Here is a 12,424-nt window from a genome sequence, read left to right on the forward strand (position 1 = left end):
GTCATGGCAATGACAGATGCATCCCTTGACTCTGTCATTATTAGGTTGAAGCTTCTCCAGGTACAAATGGAACTCATTGTCATCAGATGTAAATGAACACATAGCCATTGCAAAAGAAATCTGGGGAGCCCTATGTCAGTGATATGAAGATTTAATAAAAATATAAGGAAATTATTTGGAAAGCAAAAAATGTGTACTCATAAAACTGTCTCTGAAATTTATATGAATTTTGAAGCAGATACAGAAATCTATTCCAATTACTGTCACTTTTGTGGACCAGTAATTTTAAAATAAAATGAGCCTTGCCTTCGGAGCATTTGAGATCCACACATCAAATCTCTAATTTCTGTTTCTGATTTTATGCCCACTTGCTAGCCTTCAACAGCACAGTGACCTGTTGGCATTGACAGTTGCACATGTTTAGTCTCAAAGCAAGTGATTCTTTTCCAGGTGCATTTTTTTTGTTTGTTTTCTAGCCAATTTCACGATCAACTTCGGCCTTAATTATACGCTTTCTAAAATCATTGAGAAAGAGTTATGACTTGCTTTTCCTGATATAGCATGCAAATTAGTGAGGCAATAGTCTTGTCTAATTTTATATATTTTTTTTTCTTTCCAGTAATATTGATTGCCCCATTTTTCTCCCTTCTCTCTGTGAAAACTCATGGGAGAGGGGAATGAGGGTGGCTTATTTGTTAAATGAACCCTGCAGCTGATGAAATTCATCTACACTTCCTTCCAGAGGCTTTCTTTGCCAGATTCTAAGTCATTTTTTAGTAACAAAGATCACAAGTGCCAATAATGCATTTAGATAAAATGAGTCCCAAGACCAAGGATTACAACAATTACAATGGGTTGCCTGTCACTGGATACAGTTATTTACCCTGAAGCTTGGACCTTAATTTCTGGCAGGAGGTTTTTAAAGGCATTGAAAAATTAGAACAGATTAATTATAACAGTCTATTCTTATAGGTTTTAGCACCTACACACTAGGTTCACAGTCTAGAAACACTTAAGCCTATACCTTCCACCACAGCCTGAGACTATTTGAATAGTCATGGGTAAATAGATCATCCTCCATAGAATTTGCATTCTTAGATAGGCTGTGGCTGTCTTGTCCTCAAAGGACAAGACTAATGTTTCAAAGGAATATATTTGAGTTCTAAATATTTCTGTTAAAGGGATCAGTTCTTTCTTCCTATCTAAGCACAATTTCATGCATGGTATGGTAAATGTTAATACCTTTAAGATTTGTACTTTACAATGACCAGAATAATCAATAATGCCATTTCTGGGGAGTTAGCCCATTGCTGAATGCTCTGGCCTGTCACAGAGCAAATATAAGGTGCACAGTTAAATTTGAATTATAAATAAACAATGAATACTTTTTCTATATAAGTATGATATTTGGGACATGTTTCTACTAAAACTGTATTCATTGTTTATCTGAAATTCAAATTTAACTAAGTATCTTGCCTTTTATTTGCAAATCTGGAAACCCTATTGCACTCTTTTGATCTAAAGCCTCAAAGCATGTGCCATCAACATTCAGAAAAGATGTAACTACCCAGCATCAATACAGGAGAGTTGTATTCATCCGTTTCATGCTGCTGATAAAGACGTACCCAAGACTGGGCAATTTACAGACAAAAGAAGTTTAATGAACTTACAGTTGCATGTGGCGGGGGGGGCCTCACAATCATGGTGGAAGACAAGGAGGAGCAAGTCACATCTTACATGGATGGCAACAAGCAAAGAGAGAAGGCTTGTGCTGGGGAACTTCCATTTGAAAAACCATCAGATCTCATGAGACTTATTCACTATCATGAGACCAGCATGAGAAAGACCTACTCCCATGATTCAGTAATCTCTCACCAGGTCCCTCCCACATGGGAATTACAGGAGCTACAGGATGAGATTTGGCTGGGACATAGAGCCAAACCACATCAAGAGTCAAATAGTGTTGACATATGGAAGGTGGTATTCTAGTTCAGTTTCAGAGAGCATGTCATTTGGGCAGTTCCTGAAAGATCTAGGTCTTGAGCCAATATTATGTTCTTCCTTTGAATAGCTGTAGCAGACACTGAGAACTGACCACCCAAAAGCCATTCACAATAGCTTTTATTATTGCTTTCTTTTATTACAGGAGTTGAGAAGACAAAACATTTACTTTTCCAGAATGCCAGTAGCAAGAGATGACCACATGATCTGGTTCTAGCCAATGAAATCCAAGTTGGAATCACTGGGTTATACTTCCAGGAAAACTCTTATGAAAAGGACAGATCCTATTCACTTGCATCCTTTGGACTTTTTGCTCCTTCCCCATTTTTTTCTGCTGGAGTATGGATGTGTTGTCTAGAAGTAAGCAAATGGCATGCAATCATGAGGCTACAAAACCTGAGATGAAAGTCTTTGCACTCCAGTAGGGAAGAAAGAAGGACAGAGGCAGCCCTCCTAGAACTCCTTGTTACCAGAAATACATAAGCCTTTTACTTGTTGTTTTGGGTTGAATGGTGGCCCCCAGGAAGGTAAATCCACATCCTGAACACTGGAACCTATGAATGTGACCTTATTTTTTTAAGGGTTTTTTTTTTTTTTTTGCAGATGTAATAATGTTAGGAATTCAAGATGAGGTCATCCTGAATTATCTAATTGGGCCCTAAATGCAATGACAAGTACCCTTATAAAAGACAGAAGAGAAGACACAAGTGATGCAGGATTTTTCTCCTTAGTTCAGCTAAATCTGGGTTCCTGTCTCACAACCAGGAAAAATTATGCATGTGGACACGCTGAAGGGTGAAAAGGGCAGAATTTATTAAGCAAAAACAAAGCTCTCAGCAAAGAGAGGGAGTCCCACCAACAGATTTCCACCTCCCCAGTTGAATATCAGGGCCACCATACACAGCTGAAGAGGCCAGGCTCTTTCCCCACATAAGGTGCGAATTCCCGGTGGCTCCACCCCATTCCCCCAGTGCACACGCGGGCATGCCCAGGCAAGCCCTAGGTAGTATCCAAAAGTCAACATTTGATTGGTTAAAAGGCATTATTTAGAAAGAATCAATTGGGAAAGGGCAGGCGAACAGGGGCAGAGGTTCTCCCTCTGGCTCGCAGGTTTCATCTAGGACAAGCAGTCTCGTCTTCAGGCTTCAGGGTGTTTTCGGCTTGAAGGTGAGGTTTTCACTAGGGACCCTTCCTTATCTGCCTAGGCATTTGTCTGCCTCCTGCCTCATCACAAGGACAATAAAGGCCAGGTGAAGATGAAGGTAGAGATTGGAGTGATCCACAAGCCAAGAAACACTCAAAACCACCAGAAACTGAAAGAGACAAGGAAGGATTCTCCTTTAGAGCCTTCAGAGGGAGCATGGCCCTGCAGACACCTTGATTTCACATTTCTGGCCTCCAGAACTATAAGAGAATAAATTTCTGCTGTTTTAAGCCCTCAAATTTATGGTAAATTGTTATGGCAGCCCTGGGAAACTAATATACTTGCTTCTGACATTTTTTGTTATATCTTCTGCTGTATGCTTCCAAACACTACTTGAGACAATTGTCTTCATCATTTTTTCTTTTCTGTCTTTTCCTAAATTCAAATTATAAAAATATATCATGTACTGACAAGTAGAACTGGATGAGTCAAATAAAAAGAAGACACTATATAGTGGAATATTGTTTGTCCTTATGATGAAAATGCAAATTGATAGATACTTATAATGATATATTTTCCAACTAATTCGCTCCTTCTCTGCACCCCACCTATTCCATATAGGTACATGTGTACATAAACTGCTAGACCACCATTAAAAATACATCCAAATTTTTAAAAATATTTCATCTTTTATGAGCATAATGACATTTATAAAAATGGAAATGGAAACATTCTATTTTAAAATCACATTAAAAGAAATCCTGCCTTTAAAATATAAATATCATCATTAGAAGTTTTTTGTTGTCGTTGTTGTTGTTTTTGAGACAGGGTCTCACTCTGTAGCCCAGGCTGAAGTGCAGTGGTGCAATCTCAGCTCATTGCAGCCAGTAATAGGATTGCTGGGTCAAATGGTATTTCTAGTTCTAGGTCCTTGAGGAATCACCACACTGTCTTCTGCAATGGTTAAACTAATTTACACTCCCACCAACAGTGTAAAAGCGTTCCTGTTTCTCCACATCCTCTCCAGCATCTGTTGTTTCCTAATTTTTTAATGATCGTCATTCTAACAGGCATGAGATGGTATCTCAGCATGGTTTTGATTTGCATTTCTCTAACAACCAGTGATCGTGAGCTTTTTTCATATGTTTGTTGGCTGCATAAATGTCTTATTTTTATGGTGTTAGGTCTTATGTTTAAATCTTTAATCCATCTGGAGTTAATTTTTATTTAAGGTGTAAGGAAGGGATCCAGTTTCAGCTTTCTGCATATGGCTAGCCAGTTTTTCCAATACCATTTATTAAAAATGGAATCCTTTCCCCATTGCTTGCTTTTGTCAGGTTTGTCAAAGATCAGATAGTTGTAGGTGTGCGGTGTTATTTCTGAGGCCTCTCTTCTGTTTCATTAGTTTATATCTCTGTTTTGGTACCAGTACTGTGCTTTTTTTTAATTACTGTAGCCTTGTAGTATAGTTTGAAGTCAGGTAGTATGATGCCTCCAGCTTTGTTTTTTTCCTTTTTTTTAGGATTGTCTTGGCTATGTAGGCTTTTTTTTTTTTTTTTTTTTTGGTTCCATATGAAATTTAAGGGTTTTTTCCCAATTCTGTGAAGAAAGCAATGGTAGTTTGATGGGGATAGTGTTGAATCTATAAATTACTTTGGGCAGTATGGCCATTTTCACGATATTGATTCTCCCTAACCATGAGCATGGAATGTTTTTCCATCTGTTTGTGTTCTCTCTTATTTCCTTGAGCAGTGGTTTGTAGTTCTCCTTAAAGAGGTCCTTCACATCTCTTGTTAGTTGTATTCCTAGGTATTTTTTTCTCTTTGTAGCAATTGTGAATGGGAGTGCATTCATGGTTTAGCTCTGTCTGTTATCGGTGTATAGGAATGCCATAGGCTGAACTTCTTACTCCAGCAGGTCATGTTAGAAATCTGTGGGTTTTGTCCCAAGTGCAATTGGTCAAGACAGGCTGTTATAAATACTGCTTGGAAAATTAATTCAAGGTGCTCAAGCAATGGTGGTCCAGTGGCATCAGCTCAAGCCCTCTTTAAACACAAGAAGGAAGTACAATCTGCAATCTGGAAGTCCAACCCTAGGAGCCTTTTGCATATTTGGTCTCACAGGAAGTAAAACTTGTTCGTGCTTACTTCTGTACTCGGTTTCCTGTTCTGAAGCAATGCCATTTTGATGTCTCAACCTGAGGAACAATGAAATCAAAGATGGTAGTGTTGGCCAGATGCAGGGGCTCACGCCTGTAATTCCAACACTTTGGGAGGTTGAGGCGGGCAGATCACCTGAGGTCAGGAGTTCAAGACCAGTCTGGCCAACATGGTGAAACGCTATCTCTACTAAAATATACAAAAATTAGCCAGGCGTGATGGCAGGCTTCTGTAATCCCAGCTACTTGGGAGGTTGAGGCAGACAGAATTGCTTGAAGTCCGGAGGCGGTGGTTGCAGTGAGCCAAGATCATGTCACTGTACTCCAGCCTGGATGACAGAGTGAACTCTGTCTAAAAAAAAAAAAAAAGGGATAGTGTTGATGTAAATTTGAATAACCAGTTTACTCAAGTTCAACATCTTTGCATTTCCAAGTTCAATTCCATTTAAATAAGAATGTTTTATTTCTCGTCTAAGGTAAGAATTTATGTGCATTGCTCTTATTACTAGCCAGCTTTACTGGATGGTTTAGGGCAAGGCAAAAATGTAGCAAAATGGCATTAATCATTCTAAAATTCTAAAAATGCCTTCTTCCTTAAAATTCATAGTAAATTTTATAATATATGTTTACATCACAGCCGATTTGAGATTGGTCAATATTCTTTTCTCTTTTCGGTAGGGAAAAGGAAAGAAAACCTAAGCTGAACAAATTAAGCCAAATTTTATACTTTGATGAGGTAAGTGATGCATTCATTCATGCATTCATTTTGTCATTCATTTAGTGAGTATTTGTTGAGTGCTAGGCTTCAATTACGAAATAATTTGGTTGGGGGTGAGTGCGTGTGTACATGGGAAGGATATACTCTAAAAATGCTTTTTATTGTTAACGTATCTGTTACTTTATAGTTTATTTTTTATTGTTTTACCATTAGAAGCAATTAATTTAACATTCTCACACATATAAAATCAAGTAAATCTCACTCCCTTAGGAAAAAAGTTTCACCCAACTACTCCTCTTGAAATATCAATTTAGTATGTTAAAATGCACAAGATTCATATTAGGGAGGCAAAAGCAAACAGTAAAACTGCACAAAACAAACACTATTATCAGGCAGATGAATATTTAATCAATTCTTATTTGTTTTCTTGGTTTTTCAGATGTGGCTGGTGCCTATGTATATGGCCAACTTAGAACAAATGGAGTGGGTAGAGGCAGTGTTAGCATTTTAATCAGCTGAAAAGTCCTATTTGAACAAATCCTTCAGCTCCCGAGCTTCAGGCTGTCAGCACAGTCAAGCTATAAAAGAAAATATTCTCGGCCGGACATTGTGGCTCACGCCTGTAATCCAAGCACTTTGGAGGCCAAGGTGGGCCTCCTATCTATCCTGACTCTTCTGGACAAAGGCTTCATCCCTGGTAAGTACTGTTACAGACAGACTATTCTAAGCAAGGGGAGGGAACTTAAATTAAGTAGCATGATGGAGACAGTGCTTTTTTTAAATCTCCAGTTGTGAAATCGGTGTAATATGGCATGACCAGCATAGAATGCGATAGAACAGAACAGACTGAAAAAGGATCCAAAGCATCAGAACGATAGCATGTCATGGCCAAAGGTATTGTTTCAGGAAAACTTTTTCCTTAATATATAATCTCCTGTATCATCTATTTCTCTCTATATATAGAATCTTCCTATTGTTATAAACATGGAATTTTTTTTTTTTTGAGATGGAGTTTCACTCTGTCGTCCAGGCTGGAGTGCAGTGGCGTGATCTCAGCTCACTGCAGCCCTCTATCTCCTGGGTTCAAGTGATTCTCCTGCCTCAGCCTCTCGAGTAGATGGGATTACAGGTACATGCCACCACACCCAGCTAATTTTTGTATTTTTTTAGAGACAGGGATTCACCATGTTGGCCAGGCTGGTCTCGAAATTCTGACAGGTGATCGATCTGCCTTGGCCTGGCGAAGTGCTGGGATTACAGACAAAAGCCACCACGCCCAGCCAGAAATCATTTCATTTTAAAACCAAACAAAACCTTTCCTGACCCCGCTGATCCTCCTAGTTAACTGCTTCAATTCTTTCCTTCCTTTTGAAGCAAAGTCCCTGAAAGTGGTACAACTCTCTCGCATTTCTCTCCTTCCATTCTGTCTTAACCATCTTTCCCACAGGATGTCAAGTCCACTTTGCCAGCAAAACTGCTATTGTCAAAGTCAGCAATGATGTCTACCTTTTCAAATTCAATGGTGAATTCTCAACCCTCAACTTGCTTGGCTGATCAGCAGCGCTGAGTATGGTGCTTCACTCTCTCCTCTTTGAAGGACCTCCTCTCATCCCTCCCATCATTCCCATGATGGTCCTAGTCACCTTCTGTCTCCATTATATTATTGGACTAGGCTTCTAACTGGTCTCCCTATTTTCATCCTCACGCACTACCCCCATTCCCTTCTATACTGTTTCCTCAACATAACAGTTAAAACATCTTATTCCTTTGATTAAAATCCTCTACTAACTCCCATGCCATTCAGAATTAAAGCCAGTACCTTTACAGTAGCCTACAAGGCCCTGCACAACCTGCCCCTGACTCTGACCTCTTGCTCTCATTCTGTGCTACCATCTCTGGCCACACTGACTTTCTGTCTGTTCCCTGAACCCACCAGGCATGCTCCCCTCACAGAAGCACTGCATTTTTTCTTCCCAGGCCTGGAAGCTTCTCCCCCAAACAGATGGCTGGCTCACTCTTTAATTTCCAGCAGGTCTTGACTCAAATCCACTGACTCCATGAGGCTCTCCCTGGACACCCAATCTAAACTTTAACACAGGCACTCACTTCACACTCCTCTTCCCTTAGCAAAATTTCAACACATTTAGCTCGAAAATACACTAGGTAGTCATATGAATGTATTTTTTGACATAAACTGTGGTCCAAAGTCTCTGGTGTAAGAAAACCCAGCTTGAGCTAAGAACCCAGACTGACGTGGGCTCCCATTGGCACCCAGATTGACATGGGCTCCCAGTAGCTCAGAGAATCCAGTCCAGAGCACAGCCCTCTGACTGGATTCTCTGAGCTACTGCCCATGTAGCTCCCTCCCTCGAGCCAGAAAGGTCTCTTCTCCACCCCACACTTCTTAAAGGACATAATCAAATTATTCCTTCAAAGATAGATCATCAATAAAATACTATGTAGTCCTTAAAAATGATGTTCTAGAAGAATATTTAATATTCTGAAGTGATAATACTAGCACAGTACTAAGTGAAAAGTCAGTTTATAGCTCCATTTATAAAAGCGTGGATATTGCTCCACAGTTCTTTAGGAGTAATAAATAGTACATAATTAATTTTTCTACGTTAAATTATGATTAGCTTGCCAAGGTGAGAGAAAGTCGAATATTCAGCCCGTTTTTGTGGTTTCCTTTCCACTTCTGTGTGGCCAGGACAGGGAACTCAGATGGCCCAAGGAAATGGCAGTTACTCAGCACTCCTGCTCAGGGCTGAAAAGCCCCTCCTCTGGCCCCTTGTAGTTCATCAGAGCAAGAAATGGTGATGCTGACCATGTGCCCTCAAGGACAGCCCCATCCCTGGACCTCTGTGGTCAGTGCCAAGCTGCCACAGATCTCCACACCAACATCTCCCCACTGCGTGGCCTTTGAGTGAGGCCTGGATCTCCATCACTCCTGGAACCACATACTTAGCCTCCTCTCTGCATCTTGCTCCAACGACCTTGCTTAAAACCCTTCTAATATGAGATCATAACCCTGTACACATAACCTTGTACTTCAGACCCTCGCTTTCCACCATAATCTATTCATTTAAAGCAGTCGTCTATGGAGGAGTTTCAAGGTAGCCCATTCCACATACCTGAAACTCCATAAAAGCGATTAACTGCTCTGATTCAAAGGAGCATGGAAGAAAGGCAGGGCTGTACTGTCTTCCTGTGGGAAGGGTAAGGAAAATAATGTGTTAAACGTTTTTGTTAATGAGCGTCTCTATAGCTGGACAAATGGATTTATTTTGTAAGTAATACCTACAGTAATTGAGAGAGAGAGCAAAAAATACATACCTCACCTCCTACTTAGCTGGTGATGAGTTCTAATAATTTAGTTGTTTCTTTTCCCATTCACATTGTGTATGGAAATAACAGTGGTGACTTTAGGTAGCATAAGTGACTCAAGGAAGAAAGGAACACGGTCGGGTAGGGAGCCTTCGAGGCTCAGTAGCTCCGTGCTTCCTTCATCTAATGTCAGAGGAGGTGGGACTGGTAGGGAACTTCTTCAGACATCTTTTCCACAACAAAAGAGGAATGGTTTTCTTAAAGAGACTCTATTGCAGCTGAAATGCCGAACTGAAAAAATTCCAGGTGTGACATCGGCAGGATGGACTGCAAAGTTCCAGACCCTTCTTCTCCCACAGAGACATGGAGCTAATAACAATGTATGACCTAGAATACCTTTGTGAGAACTCTAGAGACCAACTGAGAAGCTATAGCACACAGGCCAAGGAAAAACCAAGAAGGAATTTCAGCAAATAGAAAAATGTATGTATGTGCCCATCAGTGCTTCTCCCTCTACACAGTATAGCACAGTGTAACCAAGAGGGAAACCTCCATACTAAGGTTCCTCCCTCAGAATAAAAATAAAAGAGTAGATCATGTTTCTAACATTCTGGATTGTCTAGGGTCTGCTTGATAAACTGGCTTCTGCCTCTCCTGATTTAGAGCACTGAAGGAACCAATGATAGAGGTGGAAGCTGCTCAAAAGAGGCAAGCTGTGCATTAGAGTTGAAGTTCCACAGATAGACAGCAGGGAGAGCAAGAGATCAGAAAAGGTTTGCAAGGTCCTAGAGCCTCTCTCTAGCTGGGCTGAGTTTTCCCTGTATGAAGCCAGTATGTAAAGACTGGGAGATGCGGTTGGTTTTGCAAATGCCCAGATCGCAACAGAAGATTCCAATATAAAAATGAAAAAAGAAAATACAACCTAATCAACAAAACAAAATGAATCCCAAAGAACTGCAGATCTAGAAGCTGCTTGACAAAGAATTTAAAATAACAGTCATAAAGATAACCAGTGAGCTGAAAAAAAAGAGAGAGAAGACATATAGACAACTAAAATGAAATCAGGAAAACTATGCACGAATGAGATAAGTATATCAACGAAGAGATGGAAATTATAAAAAAAAGAACCAACCAAATTTTTGTTCTTCCTTTATAAGACAGTTATATTGAAAAACAAACAAATAAACAAAAAACCAACAATGTCTGACCGAAAATTTCACTAAAGGGGTTCAACAGTAGACTTGATCAGATAGAAGAAAAGAATCTGTGAATTTGAAGGCAGGTCATTTGAAATCATCTAGTCAGAGGAACAAAAAGAAAAAAGAATAAAGAAAAGTGACATAAGAGACACAGTCAAGTGGACCCAATGTATACGTAACAGAGTCTAAGAAGAAGAAGAAGAGTAAGAGAGTAAGGAGCAGAGAACTTATTAAGGAAATGTAATGGCCCCAAACTTCCAAAATTTGAAAAAGAAAGAAATTCAAAAAGCTCTAACTAGCTTTGGGATAAACCTAAAGAAAACCACATTGAGATGCATTATAACCAAAATGTCTAAAGTCAAAGACAGACTCCTGAAAGCAACAAGAGAAAGGCAACTTATTACATACAAAAGGATTATCAGTAGGATAATCCTTTTAGAAATTAGAAAAACCCTCAAATAGGGGGAATTTTAAACCTACTCTTAATTAATGGTCCAAGGGGAAAGTAAGATGAATTAGCAAATACCTCCAGACAAGTGAAAACAAAAACACATACAGGATCCTTCAGGATCACTTACAAGATTATTAGCAGATTTCCCAGCAGAAACTCTGTAGGCAAAGGAAGTAGAATGATACATTCAAAGTACTGGTGCCAGGGGGAACTTGTCAAACAACGACACTGCATCTGGCAAAATTGTCCTTCAAAAATGAAAGACTTTCGCAGATAAATAAAACCCAAAGGAGTTTATTACCACTAGACCTTCTCTACAAGAAATACTAACCAGAGTCTTTCAAGTAGAAACAAAAGGATTTTCTTATGGAAACACAGAGTCATAAGAAAATACAAGGTTCTCAAGCAAAGCTAAACACGTGGACAAATATAATAAACTATATTATTGTTAATTTGGTACACAGAATTTAAATAATGAATATATTTTAAAAATTATAAATCTGTGTTAATGGGCATAGGATATATACAGACATTTATTTATTGTATAAATACCTTTATGCATTACACATATCTGTGGCATCGATAACAAAGTGGGGGAAGGGTAGAACTGTAAAGCATGTATGTGACTGATGTTAGGTTATTATCTGCTTAAAATAGTATGCTGTTTTCTTGTCTTTGTAGTCAGAAAAATCAAATAAAATAGCACGCTATTATTAACTTTAATAGCATTTTATAGCATTTAACAAAACGCTATAACATTTTTGTTTTATATAATTGCAATGGTAGCCACAAAAAATCTGTAAAATATAAACAAAATGAAATTAAAAGTGAATCAAAGGATGCCATTATAAAAAAAAATTAATGAAACACAAAGGAAGGCAGTAAGAGAGGAAAAGAGGAACAGAAAAGCTACAAGACATACAGAAAAGAATGAACAAAATGGCAATAGTAAGTCCTTCCAGATCAGTAATTACTTTAATGTAAATGGACTAACCTCCCCAGTCGAAAGATGTAGAGTCAGGGAATGGATAAAAATCCCAGGATCCAACAATATGCTCGCTATAAGAGTCACCTACATCTAACGACGACAAAGGGCTGGGAGTGAAAGAGTGGAAAAAGATATTCGATGCCAATGGCAACCAAAAGAGAATAGGAGTGGCCATACTAACATCAGACAAGATGGACTTTAGGTCAAAAACAGCTACAAGAGACAATGAAAGACACTATATCATGATAAAGGGCTCAATTCACTAAGAAGACATAACAATTAGAAATATCTGTGCACCAAATCAAAGCCACAGACATGTGAAAGGAATTTTGACAGAATCAACGGGAGAAATAGACAGCAACATAATAGCAGCAGATTTCAGGACCTCCTTTTTCAATAATGAACAACCAGAGAGAAGCTCAATAAGGAAATAATGGA

Source organism: Callithrix jacchus, chromosome 13, assembly GCF_049354715.1.
Source record: "Callithrix jacchus isolate 240 chromosome 13, calJac240_pri, whole genome shotgun sequence".
Lineage (NCBI taxonomy): Eukaryota > Metazoa > Chordata > Mammalia > Primates > Cebidae > Callithrix > Callithrix jacchus.